Here is an 18088-nt window from a genome sequence, read left to right as displayed (position 1 = left end):
ATACCACATATGAATGTTACATTAGCGGCAAAGAAATGAATTTGCTAGTGGGGCGGGGAGCAAATTATGGGCCTGTGAATCCGTCACACTGCGTTATTTATGCAACTTTTTTATATCTTCAATAAATTCACTTTGTAAACTCAACTGAAAGGGTGAATTCATGGAGATGGTTTAGTTAGTTATAGAGCAATTCATGGTACAAAAAATATTTTCATAGACAACTATATATGGTAAAAAAATAATTTCGTATTTATTGCAATTTATTTTTAAATAGTAGTATTTATTAGTAAAGTGATAAGACGTTCGCTTTTTTAGAGGTGTGCCTTGGAAATGTCCCCACTCTCAGTGGAATATATATTGATCAGTCATTTAGATTGATTAATCTTAATAGTGTTGATTTATCCTATGTAGTTCCACTCTAAGTATCTTAGTTCTAACGTTACCAAGAAAGGGGGATAGTAAGACTTGAAATCATTTGTGAAACATCCAATCATCACTTTTAATTATTCCTACTCATACTCATTAATAAATTTGGGAAGCATTCTTGTCTTCGAGCGTGGAACCTTGCTAATATTTTAGAGGAGGAACAGTTTCTTCTTATACAACATTCAAATAATAAGGATTATGAAATATTATTTGGCTTTCGTTTTTCAAGCCTGGTCTTAAAAAAAATAGGAATTGTGCTTGGTAAACCCCCACTTGTTTTCATCACAACCTTTTATTAAAATTGAAATCAATATGCTAGCCATGGATATATAAAATATAGGATCGGAGGCTGTAATTAATATGATTGTCTATAATAAATACAAATATATATAGGGTCATCAGAAACTATAATTACTTGAAAGGAGCCAAAATCCGGGCCCATTTGAGATAATACAATTATATAAACATATATTTGCATAGAGGTATGATAAAATAGGGCCATTACTAGAATTTGTCTTTTTTTTTTTGGGTGTGTGTGGGGTAGTGAAAATTTTTGCTTGACTTTTTTGAAAGTATATTGACATCAATAGTTTTTTGACTGGCATCCAATTTCTTCTTTTCCAATTCGAATGATCTATTGGGAGGGGGGAAGTCAAGCGTGTCCTTGTAATTCACGACCGTCTAGCGATCCCACAAATTATTACATAGATACTGTATATGTTCATGGATGGCTTCTGTTAACGGTCACATTTAAAATCTTACATAAACTTTGGAGTACAAAACAAAGAAGGAGTGACTTGCTAAACAATATATCATCTTTTGATAGGTTAATAAACAAAATATGTATGACTCTACATAAAATAATCCTTTTCCCATTTTTTTTTTATTTCTTGTCTTCTTCATCTGATAATGAATGTTGTTTTATTACAACCCAGATGTAAGTTTTATTCTTTATAGTATTCCTTTATCTACTATTTCAAGCTTTTGAATGGTTCTAAAATACCCTACAGGGTTCTAGAGGTAGTGAAACTTTTTCAATTATCTTGTCTGACTGCTTAATACAAGCTTGACGTTATACACCAATGTGACAAGGTAACTGCAAATATAATATGAGTTTATTTGTATAAAGTCATAAACAAGCTAAATATTTCATTAGTCATCACAAATGCTTAATCCCTATGTATTTTTAGTTTTTTTTTACATTTTAAATTTTGCTGGAAATCCTTTTTGAATTCTGTTCAAAAATGCACTTTTAAAATCTTACTTAAGTTTGTAACATATTTTATATGTATATAGTTGCCCTCATAAATAATATTTGTCTATTTGGGGGTAACAAGTAGAAGTTAATTTCTCTTGTAAAAGAATCCATCAATTATTATTTTGCAAATTTTGTTGCTGCTCCTTTTTCAATAGATTTAATGGACCATTATAATAGTATAATACAATTATCATAATAATATCATAGTAGCTTCATTATTTTTTCACTTCATTTGATATTGCACATTCACAACTACTCAAAAATATTTCATTGCTATTTTATTATCCACAAGTTTTTAACATGAGATGCTCCTTTTAATAAAATCAGATTGAAAGATTCTTCAACATACCCAAATAAAAAGGTAAATGGAGGGATGATTTTTGGGTATTTGGATCTCAGGTATCTTGATTCCACCAATTATTGGATCAATCGAAAGCTAAGACAATTATCTCATCTTCTTCTTAATAAGGGCGTTTCCAACTCTCTAATTGAGTGGAATACTTTTGACCATCTATCAATCAACCTTTGACTATCGCTGAAAATGGAAGTGAAGAGAATGCTACTGATAAAACATATCTAAATATAAGTAGAAATGACATCGACCTGAAATGGGAGACCGTCACATCAAACTAGTGGGGTAACAGGGTAAGAGCCTATCCCACGATGGGAGAACAAGGTTCCAAAGAACCTCAAAACAAAAATAGCAAACTTGGAGTTAAAAAGCCTAACTCCCTAAAAAATAATAATCAGAAAGTGCAACTCTCTGCACATGAAAAAAACTGAAAATCAAGCCCCTCGAAGTAAGGAGAGGGGTAGGGGGGGTCATTCTAACGAAACTCCTCCATCCAAAAGGCCTCAAACCTCATAGCAGGAGTCTGTTGAGCAACAAAAGTTTCCACAATCGAAGTCTAAGCGTAAATTTCTATATGCAAAAATTGAAAAAATGATGAGCACATCTCCCTTGTTGAGTGGAACAAAGTAATACAAATACTGGACACATACTACATACGTATCTTATCCCCCACATAATCCTCCACAAAATCGGTACCTGACCAAGAAGGTCGCCACTACACCAATATAAAAGAGCGGTGATCTATGTCAGTAATTACACTACGGAACAATACGTGCGAAGGGTTACCTTCAACGATACACCTCTCTTGCCAGCCTCGTGGGGAGAGGTGGAGAAAATGAGAGAGGAAAAAAATGCCAAGGAAGGGCTTACCGGCTTCATTAGAGGGGTCACAGGAAACATTTGCGATGAGATACTTGCTCAGATCATTGCATGTCAATGTAACTCCCTTCGTGTTAGAGGTAAGGTCGAACTGACCAAATCTGAAATAACACAGTTAGGAAAAGTCCTATAGCTTGATGTGGATCAAGTAGCATTTGACGATCTGGTAGCTATTGACTTCATCCTAAAAGTGGCTTCTGCAGGAAAGGTGCGCTTTCAGGACCCACGGAACGCGTCCGTAATTCAAGAAAGTGAGGAAACTGTGGAAAAAGGTGATAGACTAAGATGAAAATTGTAAACCCTTTGTTCATAAGTCTAATCAACAAAAAACAACTACCATTGTTTATAACTGTGCGAGTAGTTCCACGGAGGAATTTGTAAATGTCTGTATTGATGCTGGCACTGATAAAAATAATTGTAAAGATACTCAAAAGGCCAAGGAAACTGGCAGTGTCAGAGAAACTGCTACTGAGGACCACGGAATGCCAGATGAGCCAAGAGAAGACCTTCTAAATCAAGCAGCAGGTGCGATAGACTCTGGAAAAAATTCAATTATATATTCAAAAAGTCGTGATGTTAAAAAACAGTCCCAAATAGATATGTTTTTCGATTTCGTTGCCAAACCTAAACGAAAGAAAAAAATGATTAGCTGCTCTTATATCAAGAGGATGAAGATCTTCACAAATTTATGAAATGTACAAAAATATTAAAGAAATTATTGAAACCATAAAAATGAGTAGGACATAAGATCAACTTCTGCTGTAGTAGCACATATACTCCTTTGTGTGCTCGTTTTTTGCCATATGTATGTATAGTTTTGTAATGTATGCATATCTGTATGTTAAACAGCAATAAATTATGAACTAACTAACTACTCCCAGACTATCATACTTATTAATTTTCTACAATTTTTGAAATGAATTTCATGTGGGTATATATTTCATAATAACAAAATCCTACATAATACTTTATTCGATACTGTATCATAATATTGCTTAGTAATATTTTAATAAAAGCGTAGCTACACATTTGTATGCCCGTATTTATTTTTAATAGATCAACATGGAATTTTAGTTGATAATAAAATGATCATTATAATAATACTATAATTCATTTTAAGACGAGGAAATTGCAACTTGTATAATTTGTTTTTACATGTTACAATTTGTACAAAATTTCTCCTCACTACAATTATTGGTTCCTATAAGTTTTGCGAGAAGTCGTAAGTCCCTTTGGCATAATATATGTACTCCCAGTCTTAGCTGTTTCTTTTCAATTTTCAAAATTACTAATTAGTATTTTATTTACCTACTCAGCTGTTGCTTCATGAACGCACCCTAGTAGAAAAAAATGCATCTCGAGTCCATTCAAATAATAAAAAATCATGACCAAATAGTCTTTTATGTGCCACTTTCTTGTAACTCTTTCTCCAGACACGTCCCTAGTTCTACATACAGGGTGTCCACGATAAATTGGAACTATCTTAAAATTCAACCTGCTTGATAATAATGGAATTTGGAGTGTATTTGTAAATATGAAAAAGTTAGACATGATATTAAACAATAAATTTATTCGACATGTCCTCCCTCAGCAGCCACCTTCTTCTCCATCCTGCCCCTAAAGGATTTGCATGCCCTGATGACTTCCGCGGAATCAACAGCATTCCACTCTCTCTTAATTGAGCCCTTCAGGGCCGCGATGCTCTTGTGGCTGACCTTGCACACCTCCCTCTCCAACTTCCCCTACCAGTAGTAATCACACGGATTGAGGTCGGGTGAGTTGGAGGGCCAGGTGTTGCGATCCCAGAAAGTGATGTTGTGGGAGTTGAAGAAGTTAGTGGTCCTCATGGCGATGTGTGCGGGCACTGAGTCTTGTTGGAATATGAACTCCCTCCCAGCGGCCGTATCCTTCATCCAGGGTATGACGAACTCCTCCATGACTTTGCAGTACCTTATTGCGTTAACCCTTTCCTTGGGATTGAAGAAGAAAGGAGGCATCATCTCACCGGTGCTGCAGATGACACCCAGGGTCATCACGGAGGCCGGGAACTTTGTGGTGAAGACCGCAGGGACCTCTTCTCTCTCCTTGGCAAGCCACCTGCCATTCTGGACGTTGTAGCTTCAGTCGACAGTCCAGTTCTTCTCGTCGGAGAAGAAGATATTCTTCCTCCATGGCTCTTCAGGTCATTGAGGAGACGCTTACCGTTGGTGAGCCTGGTGGCCTTCATGGATGCCGTGAGGATGTGTTGTTTGGCCATTCGGTATGACCTGTACCCGAGGTCCACATTCACAGCCTTGGAGACCAGCTGCTTGCTCACTCCACGGTTCTTGGCCAACCTGGACAAGGAAGTCCCCGGCGAGGCCTTGATGGACTTCCGGAGGCCTTCAAGGAAGCGAGGAGTCCGGGTTTGGTCACTTCTCATGTTGTGAGCCTTGCGGCAGACCTTCCCCTCAACCTCCCAGGCATTGAAGACCCGTTACACCGTGCTCTTGGGGTAGTTAAGAAGCTTGTAGATAGCAGAGGGCTTGTGTCCCGCGCGAGCCAATTCGAGGATGGTGTCTCTCCTTGCTTGTTCCATGATGACTATTGTTTGTTGTCAAAACAATTGTGGTGGAAGTTATAGTGTATTGTTCACGCAACCTTATATATTAGTATGATTTAACCCCAAATATCCACAATATGGATCTGGATGAAGTTTAAAGTAGTTCCAATTTATTGTGGACACCCTGTATATGAATATTTCTATACATAAAAATAACGAGAAAATTAATATCTGAGTTACACGTCGCATATCCATTCTTTTTTACTCACTTCAAGCCAATTTAATTAGCAGGAACTGTCACTGATAATTATACTTGATTTTTTCTGTAAAATAATTATACTAATAGGATAAGATAGAAGATATTAAGAAGGCAAGGGGAAAAAAATCATTTGTTATTGATGAAACGACTAATTTCTTTTCTTTTCCTTTCCTTTCATTTATTTTTATTTCAAGGTCCTCGTCAAAGTTATTTGCTATTTCTTTTTAGTGATTATATTGTGCCAGGAAGGTACTAGGTACGCCCATTAAGGATCCTATTATAAAGAATTAATACATGCATACACATATGGATCCATCTCAAATATTCCCCCTTTGATTAAAAATATAGTCAACTGACATACTAAATCAGGTTATATCCCTACCTAACCATCATTGAAAGACATATATATATATTCAATAGTTTATAGTCAGAATATCTATATAGAAAATACAAGGTCTAACAAGGAAGTCCAATGCCTTTCATCTATCTATCTAAATTAATATGAAACAGTCATTTATTCCAAAAACAAAATCCGAGTAGCAGAGGCAATAATTGACATCACACCATGTAGGCTCTGTTAGCCTCAAAAATACCCTCGATTCAAGTCCATTATCCATGCAACTAGAGCCCAAACTAAATTCATGGGTTTTAGGACGAAGAGTAGATCATGGTCTGATTATTGATGGAAGGACCTCTGTTGACCTTTGACACAAAGTAACTTCGGAAAAATAATCCATAGGATTCAGGTAGGGGAAGCTAGGAGGACAACCATTCTTGGACACTAAGTCGTAGCAGTACTCTTGGAGCTTCCCAGGAGTCCTTGGTCTCCACCAGGGCCTTCCTCAACTCGGTAACTCTTCTCTTGTCGATCACTGTTGTATATGAGACCTCAGCATTGCTAATATCCAGATCGTTGTTTACCAAAACCATTTCAACAGTGCACAATAAGCTTGAAACTGTATTTTTACCCCGTTTTTAGTAGGAAATATTTGTCTAATTAATCGATTTTATTTCCCCAAATCATCGGCATTTAATGCAAAATTAATATTACTGGAGCCTTACTTTATCATCAATGATACAGTAATCCTTTTGAACCATGTAAATTTATTTATTCATGTGAAACCTCTTTCATAAATTATATGGGATGAACACTCTAATACTATTTCACGTGTCTTATACAGGGTGTATAAAAACACCACAGAAAAAAGTTTGATAAGTCATATGTCAAAAAGTTATAATTCCATTAATTTTTTTTATGAATAAGAAATGTTGCAGGATAATTGATAAAAAAGTTCTGACTTTATATACTGTAATCGGCTAGTTTGTTTTGATTCAATATTAAAATGAGTGAGCTCCTTACAAATTATTATGGCTTTAGATAGTATGAGACGAGCCAAAAAACATTTCTAATAGGTTTCACCTTGTAAGTGGATGCATGGTTCCATTTGCCGAAGCATAAGGGCTATTCTTCAAGTACACGAAGTGTCATATTAATCCCAAAAAACAAGTTTCCAGCCAAAGTAAGGAGAACTGATATGAAATGCTCTCATGACAAACCTATTCTACCGATTTGAATCAAAGGCAATAGATGTTAATATATGGCTAAATATGTTCATTTAGAAAAATGTAGCTGACATTTAAGCAGAGAAGATCTTGTTTAAGTTTAGCATAAAAATAAAAATATTTTGTGTCACATTTCAGGCCTTCATAAGGTGGTCATTTTTAATACAAAATCCATGATTTTCATATGAATAGACTTTACTCTTCACTCCCTAAATTATTTTATTTGAAAAAACATACAATTTTAAGGTTCCTATCTGTATTGCCTGTTTATCTAAAATTTTATTAAAAAACTAGGCTAATCAATAATATTAAGAATATTTAGGATATAAAAATTATTATTTTTGACAATTTTATTTAACCTCAACCCGATGCTATTAAACGAAAAAATTACTAGCTCACCAAAAATAAATCTGTCATAGATAACTCAACAACTATGACCTTTTAATTAAATTTAATGACAGTTATAAGGATATATACTGATTTATAATCTAAATTAAAAGTGTTTTTAATTTATAGAGCTGAATAACTGGGTAAAAATGACATTTTTTTGTAACACTTAAATATATTTAAACTAATGAATCAAGTTGTAAATGCTTAAAACGGTACTGTTCTAAAGTGATATTATGGTATAACCTTGTACTTCTATTTGAAGCATTACTACTTTTTTAAGATTGAAAGCTGCAGTTCGGTCATTTTTCCGTCCCCAAAAAAAATATTTTTTAATCAGTTAGAAATAATGGCTTTTTCTTACTTCATCAAAGTAAGAAAAATTAATACTCTTATTTAACCCAATCTCAATTATTGCAATAGTACTATATTATAGACTTTGATATTATTTATATTGGAAATAGGGTTGCTCGATACACGGGTACTATTGTAATTATGAGGTAATGGGGCATTTTATAACAGTACTGTACTGAATTTGTATTGAATCTGGCCCGTACAGCGTATTGCATCATAGAAATATTGGGTTACCGATCATGTAACACTGTCAAATTTTTGTGTTAGCCGCCCATTCTAAATAAAAGTAATACTAAAATCAAATAGAAATTGGTCGAACAACCTTTTTCCATAATTGTAAAGGGTTAAGGAGTTGTGTTTTTTTCTTTTTCTCAATTTGCTATTTATATATAGCTACCTTTTTAACCGATAAATAACCAACAAAGTGACATATAGAGTCACATTCTCACGCAACTAATGATACCATTTAATTATAATGTTGCAATACCTGATTCGATCAATTAAAGAATGTTTTACTATGAATATAAATCCCTGTTGTTGCAATTATAAATTACTTTTACGACTTAATCTTAATTGAATGTATATATAAAGGGGGAGAGGGGAAGGGAGGAAAGAAAAAAAGACTCACACAAAAACACTTTATTTGTTAAGAACCAAAAATCCTTTTTTAATTACAAGTTCAAAAGAGAGAGATTTAGAGATTTTCTTCTATTTGTACCTTGCCTTGCTTTCTATTATAATTATTGTTATCTTAGCTGAGATAAAGTTGATTAAGTTACCTTTTAGAGCATTCTATCTCCTTAGTAATTGACTATAATAACTAAAAACTTGTTTTTCTCTCGCGTTTTCCCGGGATTTTTCGAGGTTTTACACACATTCGAAATTCCCAAAAATATTCAATAATATCAGTTTTATTTAATTACATAAAATTCATTGAATTAAGTGTTATTTTCTATATATTTAAGAATTACTTGGGTTAATTTTTGCATAATAAATGATGATCTTCGAAGAAGTACAAGTTGACTTTTAGGGCGTGGAATGGGTTATGTAATTCACAATTATACAACCTTCAGCTCCATCAAAAATTACTTTTTTCATTTCTTACTATTGAAGCTTTTCGTTACAAGTTAGATAGGGTTACAGAATTTAATAGAATAGGATCTGTGTGCTCTAAAAAAAACCTGTGTATTATCATGATAATATAAAACGTAGAAAATAAAAATGGATGGATCAGACTATCTTCGAATAAATTAATTATTTTTTCTTAGAATATAAAAAGAAAGCCTTAAATTTCACATTATATATGGTTGGAATCCCATTCTTTAAAAGTTAGTTTTCCGGGATCTTCCACAAATACAATTTACCGAGAAATGAGAAACTATAGTATCTACATACTACACATCGAAAAAAAAAAAATAGTAGGAAACTTGGAATAAAGGAGAATGTAAAAAAATGAAGATTTGACTTACAGATTAAAGTTCTTCTTTTTTTTTTTTGTTCAGGAACACAACTAACAATAAAGGAAATAAAAATAAAAAGTTTAGAAAAATGAGAAGAAACGAGAACAATGATCACGAAAAGGTTTTTTGAATGGTGAAAGAAATTGAGTTAAGTTTTTTCAATCATAAAACTATGCATATGTGGGTAGTAGAAATATATAAACAACCATACTTACGAAAAAGTATATTTTTGCAACAAGAGACAGAAAATTTGTAGCTTAAATTTATTCAATATCAAGTTTTGCAAAAAATAAAAATCTGAATGATAAAATTTATTTTTGTAGCTACAGCAAATAATAAATATACAATACATAGGTATACTCCTTAGCAGATTGTAAATATTTAAGTCAAAAGGGATAAACTAATGTTGAAAATCATAAGAAAAATATTAGAGCCAATAAAAAAAAAGTCATGTTTTAAATGAACGTTATATGTGTAATGATACACAAAATTATTTTATAATTCTCCAACGCATAAAATGTTTCATGAGTCATTTTCAATATCATAATTCTATAAATGTTTTTAATGAAATTTACTGTAGAATAAGTGAGTAAGATTTGTTTAAATTGTTTAAAATTATCGTCAGAAGATGTAGATCCTTTTTAACTTGCACACTTACACAAAATACCAGACTACAACTACAACATAAAAGTACTTCATAAATCATTTTTTGAATCATCAGTAGTAGTGTTGGATTGGTCTTTAAAAACTAAGACTGCAGTCCTATCAGGTTTTTTTTCCTGATTGATTTTTTCAATCCTAAGACCTATCCATATCGATCTTTTAATGTAACTCTAATAGCTTAAATGATGTAGTTACTAGCTACGTCATTTTTTAAAGAAACAATATTTTTGTAATTATACAGTCTGTTTTTTATTGTTTTGCTGTTAATCAAATTATATGTATTTGTATACTTTAAAATATATATATATATATTTAAGTTAGTATACTTACAAATTTTATTTTCTATTTTTTTGTCATATTCAGCCAATTGTGTAACATTTTGTTAATGATATTTTTCTCTTCCAGACGATATATATTCAGGTCTTTGTTTTTAAAAATGCTATAGTTTACAACATTAAAGTAATATAAAGAGACTATTGATTGTTGATTGGAAAAAATTTCGTCAGCTATGACTAAATGAAATTTTTTGGCAAGGAATGTTTTTTGAATGATGATGACGAAACGAAACAGTTGTTTGAGTGTCTCCTTTGACTAAAGAAAATATTTCTTTTCTTATTTTTAAATGTATTTCTTGGATTTGGATTCAAAAAAGTTTTGCGTCTGTACGAGGAAGAAATCTAAGCCACTTTAGAATATTGATGTATTTAACACAAATCTTATCGTTATTTATTAGAGAAGAAAAAATGAGTGTAAAAGTTAATTCCTTCTCTTAATTTGTAATTTGTTCATAAAATTTATGTAAACTCTTATTTTTATAATTTTATTATTGAGAACAGAATACATATGAATTGATATTTATTGAGTAATTATGTGGGTACCACTGATGATTTCTTGGAGCTTCTATATTATAAGAGGAACATTTATTTTTAGCCAACGCCTAATTACTTCTAGTACTACCTCAAGTTATAAATATACCATCAAGCAAAAACAACTAAATAAAATCTGTCATTATCCAGAATTCGGAAGACACATAAAAGCAAGCAACAAGAGAGAAGTACAAGAAAATACAATAAGTAATTCACAATTAAAAGTACCAGTAGTGCCCATAGTAATACTATTTCTTTTAAAAAAACTTTGTATGCCCATACAAAATTCACTTTAAAGAGTCCAAATATGTGACTTACATCGAGGAATAATACCTGATAACATCAGAAGCAGCCTATTAACATCTAGATCAAGAGGTGTCCGGAATCCTCAGAGAGAAGGAAACATAATTTTATTCTATTTAAAAAAATAGGAAATATCCAACTTTTTTCCTTCTAATTTTCTAGTCAAAAGTATGTGACACAGTGTTGTTTTTATTGTGAATGATGATACAATTACATGTAAAACATTGATTTTGAAGGTTCATCCTACAAAATAGTATATAACATACAAAACTACTCGGGTTACTTAAGCAAGAGACTAAAAAAAACGAAGAAGAAAAGAGGATCCAAACCTTTTGAAGTAAATTACATCTTCTTTGAGAGAGAAAGAGAGATGGCTTTTGTAGTCGTCGTAATGGTAATGATATCAGAAAAAAAAAACATAAAAAACTAATAGAAACTAATTCATCATCATTTTTGTCACGTAGAATACAAAAAAAAGGGACAGAAGAAAAAAAAAATACACACACAGAAGGATAAAAAATCCTCTAATGTGTAAAGTATAAAAATAAAGTCAGGGAAAAAACCTCATAGGTAATTTTATTGATATTCACACAAACAGACCAAAAATGTTTCACATATCCCTGTATACTTTTTTTCAATATATTATATTGGCCATAAAAATAAACTAGGGTAAAATTTTTTTGGGCCTATAAAATTGATAGCAAGAGATTCAAATAATATGAAACGCCATTATATTATTTTTAAAAAAAGCTGAAAGCTATAGTGGTCACCCTAACAATTTGAAGGAGAGCAGCTTAGCTATTATTACACTTGTTTAGATAAGATGCCAGTAGCCATAAGATGAAGAAAATATGCACAAGCCCCACTGCGTATATAGCCATGATGTAAGGAGGAACTACAGATATGTCGTTCCTCAATTTTATTCCGAGTCCAACAATGACTTACACTTAAATCTCACAACGAACTCTCAGAGGAACTTCATGGTAGTTTCTGTGTTATTTACAAGTTATGAAGTTTATAAGCAAGGTTTCAAAGAATGTTTTCTTGCTTCCTTATTATATATCTACCCCAAAAAACATGAATTTGGAAAAGGATATCATGGAAGACATTAAATTAGTAAAGAAGGGTCTCTCAATAAGTTATAGATTATTATCTTAAAGCATAAAATCAATCTAGAGCAAAGGTCAACAAAATGAGAAATGTCCAATATTTCTTATTACACGATAACAAAAATACAACCCGATATTTCCCAGATATATTTCGGTCAATGATATACTTTGTATTCAAAATTCTGGAATGAGTGATCATACTTAAGAATGATAACATTGATTTAGAGCTGTCATTTGATTTAAAATACTTATCGGGCCAAATATAGTCATTCAAATAAAATATAAATTTATAATTCTTACATTGTGGCGCTGAATTTTTGATAGTTTAAATGCAAACTTACAGCCCCTTCAAAGTTTTTATCAGACTTGATTGCAGATAAAAATTGACAATAATTGTCATTGGAAATAACACTTTCGTAATCCGAACTCACTTTTCGAACCTATTTTTGTGTTGATGGGCCAAATATATATAAATAACCGTAGAATGGTAGACTTTCATGTGTCTGCCTGTTTGTCTGAAAAAAGGACTCGGCTGATTAATCAGCAATAACAGTATTCACATTTTCATATGATAAATTATGATCGTTCAGTTTTTATATAATATAAATTTAAACTAAATCCCAGTGCCTGTAAAATAATAATAATACGTATAAAAATATAAGTTAGGCAGCCTAATTATTCTATAGTAGAATGTTGTTATTAGGGATGTAAAAATTATCAAAATCCTTGTGAGTTTAAATAAAAAGAAAAGAGTATGTCGGCAAATTTGATAAACGACATATTTGCTGACAGAGATCACTATATAAATTATAGCACTCATTGCTCGCTTAAAAGGTTTGAATTTTCAAAATGGGGAAAATATTTAATAAAAACACTAATACTTTGGAGGCTACCACCTTATACTTTTTTAAATGTTTGCTCACGAGGATGTCGACTATTTTCACATCCCTAGTTAGCAATACTTGTTATTATTCGCTGTTTCTGTCATATCATTGCTCAACTTACAACCAATCAAAAAACGAAAATATCTCTTTTGACAAAGTAAAGAGTGCTGTAAAGTACTCCCTCTTATGTTTGAGAGTATTAAAAAAATAAATTGAAGCGAAATGACATCATAAATACCCATTTTATCTTATGTAAGTATGACTTTTTGTCTTTTCTTATACCTACTGGCAGCGTTGATGGTTACAAAGTCAAATTAAGTATGGGAGTAATGGTAATATAGATATCTTCTCCCTTTTTATCTTTTAATATATCATACTGAGCTTAAACTACACAGACTCATTGCTAATTTGTTTTTTTATTACCTCAACTAGTCGCACAGTTCAAAAATGAGTCCTCGACAGACAAATTTAGATGTATTAATATAGATGCATGGTACTCTATGTATGATGGTATGTATTGTACTTGTAAAGTTTTACCATTTATAAAATTTAATGCATCGTTGAGCTTCATCATTTATTATTGATACATATGCCGCAACATTTGAAAAACATAAATCGTAAAAGTGTTAAACCTAGTGAATCTTAAATATGTACTTAATGTTTAATTTAATGAATTATATACACAAATATAGTTAAACGTGGGATTTCCTCAAGGCTTAAAATCCCAAGAAATTCCGGTTAAACAGGATCTCAAAAGAAAAGGTATTTAAAGACTTTTCTGAATATCTGTTTATTTGTCCATTCCCATATATTATCAGCCTCCAACATGGTATCTCTTTCAGCTCATTATGTAATCAGTAACGCCAATAAAAATGGAGGTAGTGACAAAGTTGGAACCACTATTTTTCATTAGTAGTTATTGTATGTGGATAATTAAAACATTGTTTCCTTATGTGAGTACATTGTATTATACTACCTAAATACAGACTGATATAATTATTTTGATCAATTAATTGGTATCTTTCCATGAACAATAATATGTACATATGTGTTGTAAGAAAATCCCTCACAGAAGTTTATTAGATTTTTTCTTATTACATGCTTATGTAGGTGTAGGTTGGTATTTTGTCGGTACGAGTGGTAACTTGTACCAAACGGATTACTTGTAATGCATTGTTGAGGGAAAAAAATAACTTGCATTTTCATAAATGATGAGAAAGATGATTGTAGGTTTTATCTTCTACCCTATTCAAACAAACTATAGGATCCAACAATGAATTAGAATATGAATAATGATTATTATTTATTCAGGAATCAAAACACACGAACCATATTTTCTGATTTGACTGTATAGTAAAGGTAAGATAATGAGTTAATGTGTTAAAAAACTAATATTCCGATAAATTAGTTTTGTTAAAAATTTAGATAAGATAATTTGAATATCAGGGAGGCTCATAAACAAAGATGATGTTGGTAGCATTTTAGGCATTTTAAGAAATTAAAGCGAATATCAAACTGATAACCATGACAATTAGAAAAATGTTTTGTAGGAGCAGCCTGGCTGTTATGAAATTTCATTAAATCAGCTCAAAGCAGCTGTGATGAGGAGAGGAGGAGGAAATAATTACTCCGACGTCGATCCTCTACTCTACTCTGAGCTCTACAAGGACCTACTATTATAAATCCGAAACAAATCTTCAAGAATAATCTTCTATGAGCAAAGGAAAATTTAGGCAGTTTAGTTATATTGCACTAGTTGTAAGCAAAAAATGAAATAAAACATTTCGTATGAATTATTTACATTTTTTGGGGGATTAGATAATGATTGATACACCATAATAAATTAGATACATTTAGCGAGTAATTTTTGAGTTTTTAAATATTAAATCTATATTTGTAGTCTCTAGACTCAAATGACTCAATTGTCATTCAAAATACTAGAGTTAGTGTCGGGCGTTTTATGTTCTGACTTCACATCCCTAGTTAATACTCTATTTTGATGTATTGATATAATTTATAGCTGTTATGACGCCCTGGGCGAAGTTTACATCTAAAAATAGTAAAATTAAAAAAATCCAAATGAATTATTTATAAAGGAACACACACACAGTAACATTTATCATACAAATGAATACGAATAACTAAAAAAACAACTAATCTACATATATGTATATATAAAATAGAGTTTGTGTGTTTGTGTCCTTTATGGGTGCCCACACTGTTGGACCTAGGAGGCTGAAATTTTGCATTGGTCCTTCTATTGAACCTGGTTAGGCTAGACTGTTTTTCTTGGGGGTGGGGAAGGGGGTTTTATAAGTGGGGATTATACTCTTATACAATATACAAAACACAAATGTTGTTTATTGGAGCTCAAAGAGATTAAATAATGGGTTGAGTTATAAATCAAAAAGTGACTTAAGTCTCAAAAAACAACTTTAGGAATAAGAAAGTTTTCTAGATTGATTCAAAATCAAAAATGTTATGGGCAAAATTAGAAATCGATGAAAATTGCAATTTCATTATTTTTCGTTTGCAAAAATATTAATTTTCAATCAAATATTGGATTTGTAGATAAAATAAAGTTTGTAGAAGTTTGTATGGAAATTGCCATATAAACTTCAATGTTTAACAGAAATATTTTTCATTTTCTGAATAATTTCTCTTTTTTTCATCAAACATCAATTTTTCAGAAGAAATGCCACCAAACGATGCATTTTCTACAAGAAAATTGTAGAATCTTTTATCATACAAAAAATAATTTTTCAATTTCTGGAACATTTTATTACAAGTTTTTTGCAATATTTACAAAAGATGCTCAGTTATCTAAGCTTATTTTTCAACATTATTGTATTTATAAATTGTGTATTTTTACTTGTACGAAAAAAATATTAGTAGTTTTGGTTTCTCTTTTAAAAGAAAATAAATGATTTTCACTACTTTTTTTTCAAAGTTAGAGCAAAACAGTTTTTCCAATTTTCTTCGCGCATTTCAAGCAGACAATTTTTTGAGAATAATAACAAATGGATTTCTCATCTCGACAAATTTTTTCATGGATATATTGTTATGTTATTTGAAGTTTATAACAAAATTCATTTTCTTTAAATTCATAATAATACATATATATATATTGTTTTTATGAATGCTCGCCCGCAATGAAGGAGTCTAAATGTTTAGAAGAAATTGCATTGATCATTGTAAATGTGATTTTTGCTTCCTCCTTGTACCCGAATAACGGCGGATAACCCTTCTATTAGTGTAATATAGAAAATAATAAATTTAGGATAATAACACAAATACCATACGATGCAGTGCATTAAATAAAAAAGAACAACCACTTTCTATAGTCTGACTCTCCTTATCTTCCTTTAAAAAATTTTTTTGCTGGTGCTAATACCTGCAGAAGGTGGTTGCCACATTGTCCATATCAGGAACCACCCTGCCAAGACAATATCAAGACATAAAGGTATACACACCAAGATAAGACAATGATTTAGAAAAATTGGGACCAAGATTTTATTAATAGTTTAATGGACCGATACCAGGAGAAAAAAAAAGTTCTTACTTTATGTCTTGACACTGATATCAAGACATAGAAACACTTGAGACCAAGAGAAATCCAAAACTTTGAGGAATTGAGACCAATATTATATCAAGAATTTAAGGGATCGAGACAAAGGCGTTTTCAAGGCTTTAATAGATCGATAACCAGTGGTATTAAATTTTTTGCTTTGTTCAGAATCTTTACATTGGGATCCATATTATGAAAGTGGTGAAGCCCCTGAAAAAACAACTTTGTGGGACAAAGGCCAAGGAGCAAAAAATTTCATGCTTTATTCTTGGTCTTGCCACTGAGACTACGTCTTTGAGAAATCAAAAACTTTGAAGATAACCAGACTTTAAGGAATCAAGACCAAGACGTTCAGGGATCATAAAAAAACATGTAGAAATCGAGACAAAAACCTTTATACGGTTCTTATCAATACAAGTCCTAAAGTTTGAAGGATCTAGACATACAGAGTAGGGAAGCAAAACATGGACTCGAGAGATGGATTTAGAAATACATCAATAATTTTATATTTTCGATAATAGAGAAAAAAATAATATGAACAAAACATGTAGATAAGGTTTTTGCAAGAAAAAATTCACTCAATACGGCTACCTTCATTATCAATCACAGATTTTAAGCCTCGTCTGAAGGCCATGCAGAATCTGCCGACAAGCTCATCTGACAAGTTATTCCATATAGGAACTACGGAGGACTTCAGTGATTCCACATTTGGGTCCTGTGTGTTCAAAATCTGGTGAGGAAAGGTGCCATATCTCTTTGGACCAGAATCGAGACATGTTATCGCATCATAACTTTTGGTACTTGGGGGACGTGTGAGAGGGTGTGCTGTCCTGAGTCCACACGTAGTCACCCTCCAGGTAGTTGGCCTTCAGGCATGGCAACATGGTGTACTTAGACACCTTTTAATAGGCCTACTGGCCAATTTTCTGTCCACCCTTGAAAAAAAAGGAGGCATCTTCTTTCCATCAGAGACCACAATGCCGAAAAGGTATAGAATAGGATCCCCTCCCCCTCTTGCATCAAAAAAAGTTGTATTCAAGTGTCTATCGGTTAAAAGTATCGTACTAGCTCCAGCCAATACAGATCTAATTTCACCCTCTTGCTCACTAGCTCTTTTCTTAAAGTATTCGCAGTATTCTTAAAATATCTGACCATTTTTTGGGTCAGATATTTAGTGTGGTAAACCCCTTGGACCACTTCTTTTGATTCTGCAAG

The sequence above is a fragment of the Lepeophtheirus salmonis genome, chromosome 3 (genome assembly GCF_016086655.4).
Source record: "Lepeophtheirus salmonis chromosome 3, UVic_Lsal_1.4, whole genome shotgun sequence".
NCBI classification, from domain to species: domain Eukaryota; kingdom Metazoa; phylum Arthropoda; class Copepoda; order Siphonostomatoida; family Caligidae; genus Lepeophtheirus; species Lepeophtheirus salmonis.
This window is presented reverse-complemented; position numbering follows the sequence as displayed.